We start from the raw sequence: 19,988 nt of genomic DNA, 5'->3' as shown, positions 1-19,988 counted from the left end.
ATTTGGTTCAGGCCTCTGGAATATGCTCTCAATAGCTTCAGCATGTAGTTGACAGCCTTCCTCGTAGAATTCGCCAGGAGTGGGCAGGCCGGTGAGCTCAATGATATCAAATGCATTGGCTTCATGATGGACATTTCCGGTCATCCACTCCAGTACCCAAGTCTTTGGATCTCTGTTGTATCCTTTAATGTGGAGGGTGGCATAGAACTGAAGCAGAAGCTCTTCATTCCGGTGCTCTTCATCTGTGACAAACGGCAACAGACCCACTTGCTTAAAGCAATCCAAAGCTTCCTCTAGACATGGAAGGCCAGCAATGGCTTCAACCTCAAGGCGCTTGTGCGGGAAGATGCGACCTTGGTTGTATAGGATGCTTGAGTAGTAGCTGCGCTGAGGATAGCTCCAGAACCTATCTGATACAATCCTGTCCCTTAAATACGGGTTCTTGGAGCTTTTGAAGAACGTGTTGTCTGCCTTGAAGCTATTGATGTCAAAGGAGCCAGGTGCTGATGGAGGACCTGGGAACCTTGGCAGCCTTGGGACTGGCTTCTGGACATGAGGCCTGTGCTCAACATGGTAATCGAATTGAGGACCTGCAGCAGACTCAGGAACAGAAGTGTCTTGATCAGTAGCTTCGCTGTCTGCTGAAGCTTTTGGTGGGGAGGGCTCCACATTTGCTTCAGAGTTCGTTGTGGCAGCCTCAACAGTTTCAGTCTCCGCTTGACTAGTTGGAGGGTCAGACTTAGGCACGTTCTCCTGGAGAACTGCTTCTTAGTGTAGCGGGGGAGTAGGATCTTGTGGTACTTCTTCATTTTCTTCGGTTGATGTAGCCAGAATGTCTTCAGCACAGACTTGAGGCCTTGGACCTTTGCGAAGCCTGCGGAACGCAGACGACGCCTGTGGTGTTGGAGCGGGCTGGCCCTCAAAGTCTTCCTCCTCTTGAGGGCGATCCGCCCATGACGCATCTTGTGCAATTGGCGTCAGGGGACGACCAATGCTGATGAATTCGCTTTGTTCACACTGAGGAAGGGCTGCATCATCTTGTACATTGTCCTGATGACCAATGTCTTCAGCAGCAATTGGGTCGGCTGCTGGTATGTCTTCAGCTTCAGGAGCCTCTGTGGAAGCAGGCTCATGAACCGTCATTTGACGTTCTGCATTCGGGTGCACCATAGCAATAGGTTCAACTATCAGGGGCTCTGTGGGAGCAGCCCGAGATTTCTTGATCTTGCGCTTCTTCTTGCTGGGGGCAGTAGGAGACGCTTCAGAGCTTTTCCTTTTTCTAGCTTCAGCCTCAGCAATTCTTGTCTTCTTTAGCTCTGAAGCTGTTGACCGGTTCTTTGGCTTCGAGCCAGTCGTTGCAGTTTGGAAGACAATTGGAACTGCTTCTTGCCTAGGTGCCTCTGGTTCAGCCATAGCAGGCTTCTTCTTCTTCTTCGCGGCCATCTTGGGGTCGATGCCAGGACGCCCAAGTGCCTTGTGCTTCTTGGCCTCATTGTAGGCCTGCACACATCGTTCTGCCAGAGACATCATCTGCTCACGTGAACCTTGAGCTTCTGCACGCTTCTTCAGAAAATTTTCCTTTAGCTCATGCAACATGGTCTTGAAGCTCTTCACTTCTTGCATGCTGAGCTTGGCCATATTCTTCTTGAACTGAGCCTTCTCATGATCAATTTTCTGCTTCAGCTCAACAATGCGCTAAGCAATGGCAAGTTCTGAAGCGATTGCGCTTTGAAAGGAGACGCTGAGGCCAACAGGCAGCTGCAGATCTTCGAAGCTTATGTCTGGTGTGGCAAACCATTCGTCGATGAAGCCGTGGATGATGGCAACATCAAAGAGAGGCAAATTGTTGAAGATTCCAGCTTCCTCTTTGCTTTTGATGAGCTGCTCTAGAGCGTCATCTCCAAGATCTTCATCACTTGATAGATCAATGGCTTTGCTTCGCAGAATGGCAGCAGCTGTGAGTTCTTTGCCGGTGTGTGGCTGAGGCACCTTGTCCTTTTGGGGCTTGGAGACGTGGGATACGTCTTCAGACTGCACACTGTCTTCAGGAGGTGCAGTTGCCAATGGCTTCGCCCTTGAGACTTTTGAGGAAGGGGACGGCTTTGAAGCTTTTGGATTCTTCGACTGCTTTGGCTTCGGTTTAGCAGGAGCTTCATCAGACTCAGAGTCAGCTGGAGGGTCATTCACGGCAGTCCCTTGGACTAAGATGTGGGTGATGAGGCCCTCAAGGTTGGCAAACGGACCGATGACATTGGGTTCTGCATAGCGTGTGCCATCTGCCCTTGGTGCTGAGGGGCCAGGGTTGAAGTCTAACCCAAATTTCTTCTTGTTCAGCTTCGCTGATTGTTGGGCAAATTGAAAGTTGCGCTTGAACAGATTGTCGTCACGACACCAGAGGAGTGACGACGGATGCGCATCATCAGGCTGTGGTCCTCGGACCATGCATGGGTAGAAGCCTTAAGCAATGGCTTCATCTCTGATCCTGGGTACAAGGTTCTTGTAAAGGATGTCCCCCCATGATTTCTTGATAGCACTTTTCTCAGCATACTCTTGGGTTGTGAAGCGGTATTTGAACCATTGTTCTGCCCAGTAGCGTCGAATCCATTGGATTCTGGTCTTGCGCTGCCCATAACTCTCTTCTGGATCTGTTTTATACATTTCTGCCATGTCTTCAGGCAGATCTTTGGAAGTTCCTTCACGTTGCTGTCTGCCCCCCTTCCTTACTGCTGCTTCTGAAGCCATAAACTTTAACCTGAAAGGCTTTAAAACTTTCAAAGGCTTCAAGGGCTTTCTTTTGCTGGACCAACAGGAACTGGCTTCAGGAGAATTTATGTGATGCTGTAGGAATTCTGCAAATGAATGCAGACTATGAGAACCTAAGGATTCTCCCACGGACATGTACCTGTGACAACATTAAGGTGCGAAGGAAGGGGAAGAGGTCATATGCATTCTCAGAAGGTTTTGAAGATTAATCAGTTTAGAAGACATTGACCTCATCGTGCGAAGACATTCACTCATAGATAAGAAGTTGGTTCCAGATTTGTACGAACCCATAGATCAGTACAAGTGAGGAATCTAACTACTTTATGAAGCACAAGTGAATATACTAGGCATGTTATGAGATCCAGATAGAGAGATCTAACTTGTGTGAAGAGAAACTTCTTATGGTAGAAAGTGACAGAACCATGAGATCAAAAGGGGCTGTAAAAAGAGGTTTTATTTACCACACTTGGAACTGCTAGATGGAGTGGGAGATGATGCCAAGCAGTTCAGTCCTCCGTGCCCTAACTTGGCGACGGAAGACACCTACGGCGACGGCAGAGAGAACGATGTCCGCGATCGGCGTGAAGACGACGTCTGAGAAGTTGCGGCAGTGAAGCGCTTCGTCGCCGGCGTCGTCGAGTGCTAACGGTGGCGCTAGGGTTCGTGCGAGGGTGGAAGAAGGAGATAATGACCGCAGTAAGTGTGAATTTATAGGCTCAAGGGCGGCACTGTGCTATTACATAGGTGCCCCTGGCGATTCGCATCTGAGGAACGCGTGGCCAGTTTGCGGAAGTTTTGGGTTTGTTCCACGTCCCACGCACGCCTAAATTGTCGGGCGGTTGTTCCTACTTCTCCGGATTTTATGTGGAGGAATGAGCATTGAAAACGGACTTTATGCTTGTCTCTTTATCTTCTGCTGACAAGGACGCAATGAAGACATTCGACAGTTTCAATAGAATGCATATGACTTGGAGAGATAGAGTTTGAGAGCGAAAGCATAGAGAAGTTTGGGTCCAATCACATTCACTTAGTTCAAAAGATTCAAACAAGAAGACATAGCTATAAGTGAATGCTGTAGAGCACAGAGCACCAGTATATATATATATCTATATAATCAACATAGTGAAGATAATTATGAAGACATGTTGAATTCGAAGCCAAACCAAATGTGAAGATATTGCAAGGTAACGCCATGAGTGAAACACTTCAAAATAGAACGTTTGGTGGTGGTGTTACCCACCGTATAGGAAGTATTAGACCCAGACACGGTGCACAATTATCGTGGCGCTCCAAAGTCAAATTCCGCATTAATGTATTCACACTTAGAATGTATGTCTTCATTGCTTGAAGATATACTTTACTTTGTGTGTTGCACATCTAAGTCATCATATGCATAAGTGTTAGAATGTGTGCCTGATCATAGGACATTTGAGGATTCCAGGATATTTAGCTCACACCGTAACTTGCAAAATCTCTTCTCATCCAAGGGCTTGGTGAAGATATCTGCCAATTGCTCTTCAGTGTTGACGTGTATGATATCAATGTCTTCCTTCACAACATGATCTCTGAGAAAGTGATGACGAATTTCAATGTGCTTTGTCTTCAAGTGGTGAACTGGGTTGTTGGCAATCTTGATGGCGCTTTCGTTGTCGCAGTAAAGTGGCACTTGCTTCAGATGAATGCCATAGTCCTTGAGTGTTTGCTTCATCCACAGAAGCTGAGCGGAGCAAGATCCAGCAGCAATGTATTCAGATTCAGCAGTGGAGAGAGATACACAGTTCTGCTTCTTTGATGACCAACATACAAGTGATCGTCCCAGAAAGTGACATGTGCCTGATGTAGACTTGTTATCAACTTTGTCACCAGCATAATCAGCATCCAAAAATCCAACCAAATCAAACTCTGAGCCCTTGGGATACCATAATCCTAGAGTTGGGGTGTGAGCCAAATATCGAAGAATTTGCTTCACAGCTAAGTGATGCGACTCCTTTGGTGCCGCTTGAAATCGAGCACACATGCAAACACTAAGCATAATATCTGGCCTAGATGCACATAAATAAAGCAAAGAACCAATCATGGAGCGGTATACCTTTTGATCGAACTCTTTACCATTGTCGTCAGGACCCAGATGATGTTTGGCTGGCATTGGTGTCGTGAAGCCTTTGCAGTCTTGCATACCGAACTTCTTCAGGCAATCTTTGAGATACTTCTCTTGAGATATGAAGATGCCATTGCTTTGTTGTCGAATTTGAAGACCAAGGAAGAACTTCAGCTCCCCCATCATGGACATCTGATATTGCTCTTGCATCATATATCCAAACTCTTCACTATACTTCTGATTGGTGCAGTCGAAGATAATGTCATCCACATATTTTTGGCACACAAACAGTTCACCATCATATGTCTTCATGAAAAGAGTGGGATCCAGGGAGCCCGGTATGAAGCCTTTGCTCTTCAGGAAGTATTTGAGTGTGTCATACCAGGCCCTAGGGGCTTGTTTGAGGCCATACAATGCCTTGTTGAGCTTGTATACCATGTTAGGATGTTTTGGATTTTCAAAGCCAGGCGGTTGTGCAACATACACTTCTTCTTCAATCTTGCCATTGAGAAAGGCACTTTTCACATCCATTTGATATAGAAGTATGTTATGATGATTTGCATAGGCCAGCAGTATGCGTATGGCTTCAAGCCTTGCCACAGGAGAGAATGTTTCATCGAAGTCAATGCCCTCCACCTGAGTATATCCTTGAGCAACGAGACGAGCTTTGTTTCTGACAACTTGACCATGCTCATCTTGCTTGTTGCGGTATATCCATTTGGTGCCTATTATGTTGTGCTTCCGTGAATCAGGACGCTTGACCAGTTCCCATACATTATTCAGCTCAAACTGTTGAAGCTCTTCTTGCATAGCTTGAATCCATTCAGGTTCCATGAAGGCTTCTTCTACTTTCTTGGGTTCTGATATTGATACGAATGCGAAGTGCCCACAGAAATTTGCTAGCTGAGTTGCCCTTGAACGAGTGAGTGGACCAGGTGCATTGATGCTGTCAATTATTCTGTCAATCTGCACTTCATTGGCAACATGAGGATGTACAGGGCGAAGACTTTGCTCTTGCTGATTTGTGTTGTTGTTGGGAGGAATGTCTTCAGGCTGAGCATTGTCTTCATGTTGATCAGGTGTTGAGATGATAAGTTCTTCTCCAGGATGAGCTTCAGAAGGCATAATCTCTCCAGTTCCCATAAGCTTGATTGATTCACTAGCTGAAACTTCATCTAGCACATTTGGCAGTTGCTCTCTTTGTGAACCATTTGTCTCATCGAACCGCACATCCACTATTTCAACAACTTTGTAATGAAAGAGGTTGAAGACTCTGTAGGAGTGCGAATCCTTTCCATATCCAAGCATAAAGCCCTCATGTGCTTTTGGTGCAAACTTTGAGGTGTGCTGTGGGTCCTTGATCCAGCACCTTGCGCCAAATACTCTGAAGTAACTGACATTTGGCTTCTTGCCAGTTAGGAGTTCATAAGATGTCTTGTTCAGAAGCTTGTGAAGATAGACACGATTGATTGTATGGCATGCAGTGTCAATGGCTTCAGTCCAGAATTTTCTTGGAGTCTTGTATTCATCTAGCATTGTTCTGTCCATCTCAATGAGTGTTCTGTTCTTGCGTTCGACAACGCCATTCTGCTTTGGCGTGTACGGAGCTGAGAATTCATGTGTGATGCCCAAGGTATCAAGATATGTATCAAGCCCAGTGTTCTTGAATGCAGTGCCATTGTTACTTCTGATGTGCTTTATCTTGGCGCCAAAATTGTTCATAGCTCGATTGGCGAATCATCTGAAGACATCCTGCACTTCAGTCTTGTAAAGGATTATGTGCACCCAAGTATATCTAGAGTAGTCATCAACAATGACGAAGCCATAGAGGCAAGCAGTAGTAGTAAAAGTTGAGTAGTGAGTGGGACCGAAAAGATCCATGTGGAGCAGTTCGAAGGGTTGAGTAGTAGTCATGATTGTCTTCGAAGGATGTTTTGCCCTTGTCATCTTCTATGCTTCACAGGCACCGCATAAGTGATCTTTCTTGAACTTGACGCCCTCGATGCCTATGACATGCTTCTTCTTCGCAAGGGTGTGTAGGTTCCTCATGCTAGCATGCCCAAGCCTCCGATGCCAAAGCCAGCATTCTGAAGCTTTTGCAAGAAGACATACTGCAAGTTGTGGCCCTGCCGAGAAATCTACCACATACAAATCATCTTTCCAATACCCTTCAAATACTAGAGACTTGTCAGATTCCATTAGTACTAGGCAACGATATTTTCCAAACATTACGATCATGTTCAAATCGCAAAGCTTTGAGACAGACATTAAGTTGAAGCCAAGGGATTCAACAAGCATGACTTTATCCATGTGTTGATCCTTTGAGATTGCAACTCTACCTAGACCCAATACCTTACTTTTACCACTGTCAGCAAATGAGATGTGGCTCTTGTCAGATGGACGTAAGGTTGAGTCCATAAGAAGGCTTCTTTTGCCGGTCATGTGATTTGTACACCCACTGTCAATGATCCATTCTGAAGACTTTGAAGTTGCTGGTGTCGTACCCTACAGTGCAGTTAGGGGGATAGGCTTCACGAAGAGAATTGTGAAGCAAAAACATTTGACGAACCAGTGGGTTATGAAAACTTAGATCCAGATTAGGACTAATAGGGAGAGTAGCATGTGATTCAGGAACGAAGTACATAATGATGCCATTCGGGCATTTTATCTTGCGCCCTACAAGACTTTTAAGGTCCCCAGCAATAGCGTCAGAAGATTTTGTTTTTCTGCTGGAGACCTTTCCCTGCAAAAGAGAGTTAAGCTTTCTTAACCACCCACATCTTCAAGGGTGGCTTAGAAGCAATAAGTCTAAGTGCAGCATCTGAGAATTTTGGCTTTGAAGCCTTAGCAAACAGTCTTGCAGGTGGACAATAATACTCATAGGGATGAGCAGAATAATTTTTGGTCATATGAACATGACGGTTCGATGACCCACTCTCATATTCATATGCCTGAGTATGGTTTCCCTGCAAAACATTTGCGTTAGTGTGACTCAGGTGAGTCCTCTGTTTGTATGAAGTCTTTGGACCGTATGAAGCCTTTGGTCTGAGGTTTGTCTTCTTCAAGTGAGGTGTCATGAAGACATTCATAGGAAGACTTTCCAGACACTTTTTTGGAACCCAGATCTTCTTCATAGGCGGTCCATTCCTGCAGTTAGTACCAATGTACCTGGCAAACACTTCACCATTCTGATTCTTAAACAGTTTATAGTTTGCATTAAAGGATTCATCAATAGTAATGGGGTTAGCAAATGTGAAGCCAGATAAATTGGATGGATCTGCTGAAGGTTCCTTTGCAGCAACCCATGTGGTTTTGGGGTACTACTCAGGTTTCCAGTAAGAGCCATCTGCATTTATTTTCCTTACGAACCCAACACCCTCTTTCCTAGGGTTTCGGTTCAGAATCTGCTTCTTGAGGACATCACATAATGTCTGATGTCCTTTAAGACTTTTGTACATCCCTGTTTCAAGCAATGTCTTCAACCTAGCATTCTCATCAGCAATAGCAGTGGTATCCTCAGCACAGGGGTTAGTTACCACATCAACAGTTGAAGATATTGCAACAGCAGTAGCTGTGGAACATTCAGCAACAGAAGTAGCATTATCACGCTCAATACATTTAAGACATGGTGGTTCAAATCCTTCCTGAGCGGAACTGATCTGTTCGGCGCGAAGTGACTCGTTTTCCTTTTGAAGATCTTCATGAGCCGCTCTCAATTTCTCAAGTTCTTGCTTCCTTTGAAGATAATCATAGGAAAGCTTTTCATGAGTTGGTGAGAGAGTATCAAGACGATCCTCAAGTTCCTGATACTTAATGTGAAGATTTTTTATGTATTCAATTAAGGATTCAGATCGAGTCATTTCAGCACCCAACAGATCATCGCTTCTGTCTAACAGTTTTTGAATATGTTCCATAGCTTTCTGTTGTTCAGTTGCAATTTTAGCAAGTGTTTTGTAGCTGGGTTTTGAATCATAGTCAGAGTCATCGTCACTAGATGTTTGATAGTGAGTAGTACATGTGTTTACCTTGGCACCGCGTGCCATGAAGCAGTAGGTAGGAGTGGAGTCGTTCTTGTCATTTGCATCAGTGTCGGTGATGAAGTAATTGTCTTCAGTGTTGAAGATGGACTTGGCGACGTATGCTGTAGCCAGACTCGCAATGCCAGAATCAGACTCCTCCTCAGATTCCACCTCTGCCTCCTCAGAAGCGGACTCCTCCTCTGAATCCATTTCCTTACCAACAAACGCACGTGCCTTGCCAGATGAGCTCTTCTTGTGTGATGAAGACTTTGAGGAAGACTTGGAAGAAGACTTTGAGCATTTCTTCTTCTTCTTGTCGTCAGAATCATATTCCTTGCTCTTCTTCTTCCTTCTATTCTCATTGTCCCACTGTGGACACTCAGAGATGAAGTGTCCAGTTTTCTTGCACTTGTGACATGTTTTCTTCTTGTAGTCATGAGCAGAAGCTTCATCATTCCTTGAGCTTGATCGTGAAGATTTTCTGAAGCCTTTCTTCTTGGTGAATTTTTGGAACTTCTTCACTAGCATTGCAAGTTCCCTTCCAATGTCTTCACGATCATTAGAACTGCTGTCAGATTCTTCTTCAGATGAGGAAACAGCTTTTGCCTTCAAGGCACGACTTCGCCCATAGTTTGGACCATAGATATCTCTTTTCTCACAAAGCTGAAACTCATGTGTGTTGAGCCTCTCAAGTATGTCAGACGGATCGAGTGTCTTGAAATCAGGACGTTCTTGAATCATCAGGGCTAGGATGTCAAACGAACTATCAAGTGATCTCAGCAGCGTCTTGACGATTTCATGTTTGGTGATCTCAGTGGCGCCGAGGGCTTGAAGCTCATTTGTGATGTCAGTGAGCCGGTTAAATGTGTGCTGGACATTCTCATTGTCATTTCGCTTGAAGCGGTTGAAGAGGTTGCGAAGAACGATGATTCTCTGATCTCTCTGGGTTGAGACGCCTTCATTGACCTTGGAGAGCCAGTCCCAGACCAGCTTGGATGTCTTCAAGGCACTCACACGGCCATACTGTCCTTTTGTCAAATGACCACAGATGATATTTTTGGCAGTAGAGTCCAGTTGAGTGAACTTCTTGACATCAGCAGCAGTGACACCTTCTCCAGCCTTGGGAACGCCGTTCTCGACGACATACCATAGGTCGACGTCAATGGCTTCAAGATGCGTGCGCATCTTATTCTTCCAGTAGGGATATTCAGTTCCATCGAAGACGGGGCACGCAGCGGAGACTTTGATTATCCCTGCAGTCGACATAGCTAAAACTCCAGGTGGTTAAACCGAATCACACAGAACAAGGGAGCACCTTGCTCTGATACCAATTGAAAGTGCGTTATATCGACTAGAGGGGGGGGTGAATAGGCGATTTTTATGAACGTCTTCAAAACGTGGGAGTTATGAAGACAAACAGTGAAGATTATGCCTATCACTATGCAGCGGAAGTTAGATTACACTAGGCCAGCCATGGTCAAGTATTCAATAGAGTGAAAGCACAGTGACAAACAGCTGCAGTGTATTAAGGATCAGGTCGGAAGAAGTTATGAAGACAAACAGATCATACATCCATGTTGTGAAGACAAAAGATAAAGCAAGCATGCAATGTCTTCACAATGAGTAACAGTAAGAAAAGGAAGTGAAGATGAAACCAGTGACTCGTTGAAGACAATGATATGTTGGACCAGTTCCAGTTGCTGTGACAACTGTACGTCTGGTTGGAGCGGCTAGGTATTTAAACCTTAGGACACACAGTCCCGGACACCCAGTCCTGAACACACAGTTCAGGACACCAAGTCCTCACCGTATTCTCCTTGAGCTAAGGTCACTTAGTCCTCACCCAATCACTCTGGTAAGTCTTCAAGGTAGACTCCCAAACCTTCACAAACTTCATTCACTGGCAATCTACAATGTCTCTTGGACGCTCTGAACGCGACGCCTAACCGTCTGGAGGATTCACAGTCCTCAAGTGCAATAAGTCTTCAGATCACACAGACGAGAAGACTTAAGTGATGCCCAATGTTCTCTGGCTTTGGGTGGTTAGGGCTTTTCTCCTCACTAGGAATTTTATCTCAAAGGCTTGGAGGTCGGTTGCTCTCAAACGACAAAAGCCGTGCACTGAAATCTGAGCAGCCAACCGTTTATGGTTGTAGGGGGTGGGCTATTTATAGCCACTTGGCAACCCGACCTGATTTGTCCGAAATGACCCTGGGTCACTAAGGAACTGACACGTGTCGCAACGGTAAATTTCAAACTCTTATGGCAACTTTACTTGGGCTACAAGAAAAGCTGACTTGTCCGGCTCTGGACAAGATTCTCTCTCATTGTCTTCACTTGAAGACTTATGTTTTTGGTTTAGGCATCACTTCAGTCATTCTGACTAGTTCTCCTGGACCCCACTTAACAGTACGGTGGTTCCTATGACTCAACACAAAAGAAAAAGAACTACAAAGTCTTCGACCTCCATAGGCTTCATAACGTGTCTTCTTTTTTCATAGTCTTCAATGTGAATATCTTCATATACCACCTTTGGCTTCAATGTCTTCATACATTTTTAGGGGTCATCTCTGGTAGTAAAACCCAATCAATGAGGGACTTCTACCTGTGTTATCCTGCAATTCTCACAAACACATTACTCCCTCAACTAGGTTTGTCGTCAATACTCCAAAACCAACTAGGGGTGGCACTAGATGCACTTACAATAAGCGGAAGCGTTTGACAATGCGGTTGATGTAGTCGAACTTCTTCTCCTAATGACAACGCGTTCCGACGATCAAGCACCGAACGTACGACACCTCTGAGTTATGCACACGTTCAGCCCGATGACGTCCCTCGAACTCTTGATCCAAAAAAATGTCGAGGGAGAGTTTCTTCAGCACGACGGCGTGGTGATGGTGATGGTGAAGTGATATGTGCAGGGCTTTGCCTAAGCACTACGAAGATATGACCGGAGGCGTAGACTGTGAAGGGGGCGCCACACACGTCTAACAATTGTTGGTGTGTGTTCTAGCGGTGCACCCCACATACATATATATAGGTTGGATGGAAGGAGAGGCAACCAAGGGGGTGCCCCAAGTAGGAGGAATCCTACTTGGGGTCATCCCAATTCGGCCTCCCCCCTTTCCTATTCCTATTCAGAGTAGGAAGGGAAGAGGGGGAAGGGGGAATCCCATTCCCTTTTTCCTTCCCTTCTTCCCCTTTCCTTGTCCTATTTGGCCAGCCCATACGGGGCGGGGGGAGGGGTGCACCAGCCCCTTTGTGGATGGTGTGTTTCCTCTCATGGCCCATTAGGCCCATATAGTTGCTGGGGGGGTGCCCGGAACCCCTTCCGGTGACCCGATATGTACTCGGTACCCCCAGAACACTTCCGGTGTCTGAATATCATTGTCCTGTATATGAATCTCGACCTCTCGACCATTTCGAGACTCCTCGTCATGTCCGTGTTCTCAACCGGGACTCCGGAAAACATTAGGTCACCAAATCACATAACCCATATAATACAAAATCGTCAATGAACGTTAAGCGTGCGGACCCTATAGGTTCGAGAACTATGTAGACATGACCGAGACACCTCTTCGGTCAATAACCAATACTGGAACTTGTATGCTCATTTGGTCCCCACATATCCTACGAAGATCTTTATCTGTCGTAGCGTAATGACAACATATATTATACCCTTTGTCATCGGTATGTTACTTGCCCGAGATTCGATCGTCGGTATCTTCAGACCTAGTTCAATCTCGTTACCGGCAAGTCTCTTTACACATTCCATAATACATCATCCTACAACTAAATCATTAGTCACATTGCTTGCAAGGCTTCTTATGATGTGTATTACCGAGAGGGCCTAGAGATACCTCTCCGATACTCGGAGTGACAAATCCTAATCTCGATCTATGCCAACCGAACAAACACCTTTGGAGATACCTGTAGAGCATCTTTATAATCACCCAGTTACATTGTGATGTTTGATATCACAGAAGGTATTCCTCCGGTATCCGGGTGAGGGAGTCCTGGATTAGGGGGTCTCCAGACAGCCGGATTATATCCTTTGGCCAGACTGTTAGACTATGAAGATACAAGATTGAAGACTTCGTCTCGTGTCCGGATGGGACTCTAGTTGGCGTGGAAGGCAAGCTAGGCAATACGGATATGTATATCTCCTCCTTTGTAACCGACCTTGTGTAACCCTAGCACTTTCCGGTGTCTATATAAACTGGAGGGTTTTAGTCCATAGGACAACACACAATCATACCATAGGCTAGCTTCTAGGGTTTAGCCTCTCCGATGTCATGGTAGATCAACTCTTGTAATACTCATATCATCAAGAATAAATCAAGGAGGACGTAGGGTTTTACCTCCATCAAGAGGGCCCGAACCTAGGTAAAACATCGTGTTCCCTACCTCCTGTTACCATCTGCCTTAGACGCACAGTTCAGGACACCCTACCCGAGATCCGCCGATTTTGACACCGACATTGGTGCTTTCATTGAGAGTTCCTCTGTGTCATCGCTGTTAGGCTTGATGGCTCCTATGATCATCGATAGCGATGCAGTCCAGGGTGAGACTTTTCACCCCGGGCAGATCTTTGTGTTCGGCGGCTTCGCACTGCGGGCCAACACGCTTGGCCATCTAGAGAAGATCGAAAGTTACGCCCCTAGCCACCAGGTCAGGTTTGGAAGCTAAAACTACATGGCCGATATCCGCGGAGACTTGATCTTTAACGGATTCGAGCCTCTGCCTTGTGCGTCACGCGGTCACGATGAGTACGATTTAGCTCTCCATCAGACAGTGTTCAGGAGATCGCACCGGCAGCCGCTCTGACCCTAAATTCGGAGCCAGTTGCGTCGTCCATGGACGGGTGGATGGACCCCGCCACGGAGGCCTTACCCTCAGCGGCGATTGAGCCGCACATCGACCTTACCCTACACAAGAGTCGTGTTGTCAGACTGCCGGATCCTTCTCCGGCCACGGACTCCGAACCGCCTGCGCCCGTTCCTAACGAATCCGATTGGGCGCCGATCATGGAGTTTACCTCCGCAGATATTTTTCAGCACTCGCCCTTTGGCGACATACTAAACTCATTAAGGTCTCTCTCCTTGTCAGGAGGATCCTGGCCGAACTATGTCCGGCAGGATTGGGATGCGGATGACGAAGAAATTCGCTGCCCACCCACCACCCACTTAGTAGCCACTGTTGATGACTTAACCGACATGATCGACTTCGACTCCGAAGACATCGATGGTATGGACGACGATGCGGGAGACAAAGAGGAACCACTGCCCACAGGGCACTGGGCAGCCACCTCATCATACGATATATACATGGTGGACACACCCAAAGAAGGCAATGGCGACGAGACAGCGGAGGATGACCCCTCCAAGAAGCAACCCAAGCACCGATGTTAGCGGCGCCACTCTAAGTCCCACCAAAGCAAAAGTGGTGATACCGGCATAGGAGATAATAACACTCCGGATAGTGCCGAAGATGGCAACAATCCCCTCCAGCACGATCTAGGACAGGAGGATGGAGAGGCCAACCCTCCAGAGAGAGCGGAAGATGGAGAGGCGGAGGATGACAATTACATTCCCCCCTCCGAAGACGAGGCAAGCCTCGACGATGACGAATTCGTCGTGCTAGAGGATCCCGTCGAACAAGAGGGCTTCAAGCGCCGGCTTATAGCCACGGCAAATAGCCTTAAGAAAAAGCAGCAACAGCTTCAAGCTGACCAAGATCTGCTAGCTGACAGATGGACTGAAGTCCTCGCGGCCGAGGAATATAAACTCGAACGCCCCTGCAAGAGTTACCCAAAATGTAGGTTGCTACCCCGACTGTAGGAAGAAGCGTATGATGCGGCTGATCGGCCACCTCGTGGCCGCAATAGAGAGGCATTCCAGCCAAAAGCTCAGCCTGCACCTCGACGCCATTCAAATAAAAAGGCATGGGGAAATACTCCAGACCTGCGAGACGTATTGGAGGACAAAGAAAAACATGCAAGATCGATCTACGGATCACGAGGGCGCGCCACTATGCGAGATGGTAAACGTCACACCGGATACAGTAAAAGTAAATACGGCCGAGCCGAACACAACGGGCAAGAATCATTGGAGCTGCATCGTGATATAGCCCAGTACAGAGGTGCCGCACACCCCTTATGCTTCACAGATGAAGTAATGGATCATTAAATCCCAGAGGGTTTCAAACCCGTAAACATAGAATCATACGATGGCACGACAGATCCTACTATATGGATCGAGGATTTCCTCCTGCACATCCACATGGCCCGCGGTGATGACCTACACGCAATCAAATACCTCCCACTCAAACTTAAAGGACCAGCTCGGCATTGGCTCAACAACTTGCCAGCAGAGTCCATTGGCTGTTGGGAAGATCTGAAAGCCGCATTCCTCGACAACTTTCAGGGCACTTATGTGCGACCACTAGACGCCGATGACTTGAGCCACATAATCCAACAACCAGAGGAATCGGCCAGGCAATTCTGGACACGGTTCCTAACTAAGAAAAATCAAATCGTCGACTGTCCGGATGCAGAGGCCCTAGCAGCTTTCAAGCATAACATCCGCGACGAGTGGCTTGCCCGACACCTTGGACAGGAAAAGCCAAAAACTATGGCAGCCCTCACGACACTCATGACCCACTTTTGTGCGGGGGAAGACAATTGGCTGGCTTGCAGTAATAACATATAAAAGAACCGTGGTACTTCGGATACCAAGGACGGCAATGGCAGGTCACGTTGCAACAAACATAAGCGCCGCATTAACAATGACAATACCGAGGATACAGCAGTCAATGCCGGATTCAAAGGCTCTAAACCCGGTCAGTGGAAAAAGCCATTTAAAAGAAGCACTCCAGGCCCGTCCAGTTTGGATCGCATACTCGATCACTCGTGTCAAATACACGACACCCCCGACAAGCTAGCCAAACACACCAATAGGGATTGTTGGGTATTCAAGCAGGCTGGCAAGTTAAATGCCAAAAACAAAGATAAGGGGTCACATAGCGATGATGAGGAAGAGCCCCGGCAGCCGAACACCAGAGGACAGAAGAGGTTCCCCCCACAAGTGCGGACAGTGAACATGATATACGCAACCCACGTCCCCAAGAGGGAGCAGAAGCATGCGCTCAGGGACGTATATGCATTGGAGCTAGTCGCCCCAAAGTTCAACCCATGGTCCTCCTGTCCGATCACCTTCGATCGCAGGGACCACCCCACTAGTATCCGTCATGGCGGATTTGCCGCACTGGTCCTAGACCCAATCATTGACGGATTTCACCTCACTCAAGTCCTTATGGATGGCGGCAGCAGCCTGAACCTGCGTTACCAGGACATAGTGCACAAAATGGGTATAAACCCCTCAATGATCAAACCCACAAAACGACCTTTAAAGGCGTCATACCAGGTGTAGAGGCCCATTGCACAGGCTCAGTCACACTGGAAGTGGTCTTCGGATCCCCGGATAACATCCAAAGCAAAGAGTTAATCTTCGATATAATCCCGTTCCGCAGTGGTTATCATGCACTACTCGGGCGAACTGCATTTGCGAGATTCAATGCGGTACCGCATTATGCATACCTCAAGCTCAAGATACCAGGACCTCAGGGGGTCATTATAGTTAACGGAAACACAGAGCACTCTCTCCGAATGGAGGAGCACACTGCGGCCCTCGCAGCGGAAGCGCAAAGCAGCCTCTTAAGGCAATCCAGTAGTTCGGCATTTAAGGACCCAAACAGCTTCAAGCGCGCCCAGAGTAATCAGCAACAGGACCTCCTGGCATGTTCCGAGCTCGCATAGCAATGCGGCCCCCACCCCGGCCCAAGCCAAACGGCGAAATTCGTGCCGCGCGTACATAATTACGCATTAAAAATACCATGGGCACAGGCGGGGAGGGGGGCATGACTATGGCACGCCCCAAGACGCGGCTTAAACCGCACTAGGGGCTTCCCGTTTTGTTACTTTTTTCTTTTCAGGACTTTAATCTCTGGAAACCTGGTCCGGCTGCATGATTGCCGAACATATTATGCAGCAACCAAGAAGGCAGAAAGCTACGTCACACCATGGAACTCCCAGGTGGATTACGATAACGAGTGTAATACTTGCCTTAATACTATTCTTCAGCTCGCCCTTGGAGGGGACATAGTCCTACTTTTTGCTTATTGCACTGCATGTATCATTCTGCTTTAACGCACCTTTTTGAATAAACAATGCATAACATTAAGACTATTATTGCATTCTTCTTTATATATATATATGTTCATTCATGACATCCAGCACCCGTACACTCTGGTATGGCCAATACGCTAGGGGCTTAAGCATACCCCACGGCGTGAGAAGTCTAGACACTTTCAACAGTGCGACACCCCGAACTTATAGCACTATATGCATCAGCTCTGAATCATGTCTTGGGTCAATAGTTGGGTTTGCCCGGCTCCCATGTTTTGGTACCTTACGTTCCGCTATATCGGCTAAGGTAGCACTGGGAGAACTACTGCGATTGTGCCCCAGTTCTGCTGGGCTAAGCACCTCAGTAGAGAAAGCTAAAACTGACTGTCATGATAAGGCGAGAGACTGGTCGCTGTTCGAGAGGTTTTCGAGTTCTTAAAGAGTTATGCCGCTTAGAGCGAGGAATCGTCCCTGTCCGGCTTAAGGTGTGTATCGCGCCCCAGATTCGGCCTTCCGAATACTAGGGGCTTCGCTGAAATTTAAAATTATATAATTCTATGGCTAAGTGAGAGTGATAACGCATTATAGTCCGATTGCCTTGTTCGTTGTGCTGAGCACCTCCGTCGAAGGACCCAACAATGGGAACAAGAGTGCTCAGGTTTATCCCGAACACCCCAGCACTCGTGGCGTGGGGGCAGAAGCCGACGACTAGCCATCTCTCAGATTTGATAAATAGCCAAACAGAAGGTAATATTTTAATTCAAACAAGCGTTGCATAGCGCATATGAACAAGTTTTCATAACTACAGGATTACACGAGCGGGTTTACTCAAATATTATATCTTTGATACACTCGTCCCCTACGAGACGGGCACCCTTCAGGACACCCTCATAGTACATCTCGGGGTCGCGATGCTCCTTGCCCTCCGGCAGCCATTCCTTGATCAGCTTCACGGCGTCTAGCTTGGCCCATTGCACTTTCACATGGGCGAAAGCCCGGCGTGCACCTTCGATGCAGATGAACTACTTGACGACTTCCAGCCATGGGCAGGCATCCACAAGCCGCCTCACCAGGCCGAAGTAGCTGTTCGGAAGGGCGTCGCCAGGCCACAGCCGGACTATAAAGCCCTTCATGGCCTATTCGGCCGCCTTGTGTAGCTCGACCAACTGCTTTAGCTGGTCGCTCATAGGCACCGGGTGTTCTGTCCCAGTATATTGGGCCCAGAACAACTTCTCCATTGAGCTTCCCTCCTCGGCCTGGTAAAATGTTGCGGCATCCGACACGCTGCGGGGCAAATCTATGAATGCTCCTGGAGAGCTCCGAATTCGGGTAAGTAACAAGTACTTTACTTTCGCATGCTTGCTTTGCATATAGAATGCCTTACCCGCCACTATCTTCTTCATCGCATCAATCTCCTGGAGGGCCTTTTGGGCTTCGGCCTTGGCACTCTTTGCGCTCTCGACGGCCGGGGCAAGCTCAGACTCTCGCGTCTTCAAGTCAAGCTCCAACGCCTCGTGCTTCATCACGAGAGCGTGGAGCTCTTGCTGCACCTCGCCCACCCGTGCCTCATGCCTTTTCTGCTCGGTGCGCTCCTTGGCCGCTTTGTTTTCGGCCTCGGATAGCGCTTGCTTCAGGGCCGCCACCTCGGTCGTGGCCCCCGGCAAATTTACGATGATCCTGTTATTTTGCAATCGCATTCTTTTTATATATATATCCATAGACTAGGTACTACTTATCTTTGTTCTCCTCGAGCTGCCTCTTGGCAAGGCCGAGCTCGTCCTTGGACCCTTTAAGGTCCCGCTTCAGTGCGGCGACCTCCGCAGTCAGTGCAGCAGAGGCCAACAGCGAAGCCTGCATACGCATATTGACAAACTTATATTAGACTCCTGCGATATTGTTTGATCCTCTATTCGGCTTTTCTTTGTGAACACCGAACAGAGCATCAGGGGCTACTGTCTATGCGGTAATATTTCTTCTATATTTCAAAAACATACCTCAAAGCATGTTAGAAGGCTGGCACAGGCTTCAGTCAGTCCACTCTTGGCAGACTGAACCTTCTGGACCATCGCACTCATAATAGTGCGGTGCTCTTCGTCAATAGAAGCGTTGCGAAGTGCTCCCAGCAGAATGTCCGGTGCCTATGGATGGGCAGAGGTCACCGGCATAGGCGTCTTGCCCCTCTTGGAAGGAGGCCGCCTGCCCGAGTCTGGAACCACTGGAGGTTCCGGCGCGGTGTTCGGCTAAGGGCCAAACTCGGAGCCCTCGGGGGATTTGCTCCCCCTGCTCCCGGAGTCCGGAAGGTCGCTTTGAGGCGCCTCCGGGACTGTCTCCCCTCGACCCAGTTCCTCTTGAGACAACACCTCGACGTTGTCCGTAGGGCAAGGGGAGGTGGCGGTCAGAAGTGGATCATTATCCATATCCGACGAGCCCAGGGAGCCGTCCGACGAGGATACGTCGATACAGGTTCGGGGCGGTCTGCACAATAATAATTCGGCGTTAGGAGAAGTAGTGCGACAAAGGAATACTATGAGTTACTCTGGTATCCGAATACTTACGACTTTGCCAGGGGCTTGGCCCTTAGCAGCCACTCGTCTTCGCCTTCGGCGGTGGTGGTGGAGTAGTCCGGAAGGAGAGTCCTTCCCTTCTTGGACCCTTCGTCCCCCCAGTAGGGGCGGCCTTCCTTTACTTGTCTCCCCCGACTGGAGGGGGAACATCTTCATCTTCCTCCTCGTCTTCGGGGGAGGAGTGCGTCGTGGAGTTATTGGACGATGAGACCGATAACACCTAGCACCGGGAGCTCTTTCGGGTTCCCTTGGCCTTCTTGGTCTTCTCCGGCACCTTGTAAGGAGCCGGAGTCAACATCTCCATCAGGAGAGCGTCCACAGTGTCTTCGGGCAGAGGGGCCGGACAGTTAATCTGCCCC

This window comes from Triticum aestivum, chromosome 6A (genome assembly GCF_018294505.1).
Source record: "Triticum aestivum cultivar Chinese Spring chromosome 6A, IWGSC CS RefSeq v2.1, whole genome shotgun sequence".
Classification (NCBI taxonomy): domain Eukaryota; kingdom Viridiplantae; phylum Streptophyta; class Magnoliopsida; order Poales; family Poaceae; genus Triticum; species Triticum aestivum.
Note: the sequence above shows the minus strand (reverse complement) of the source record.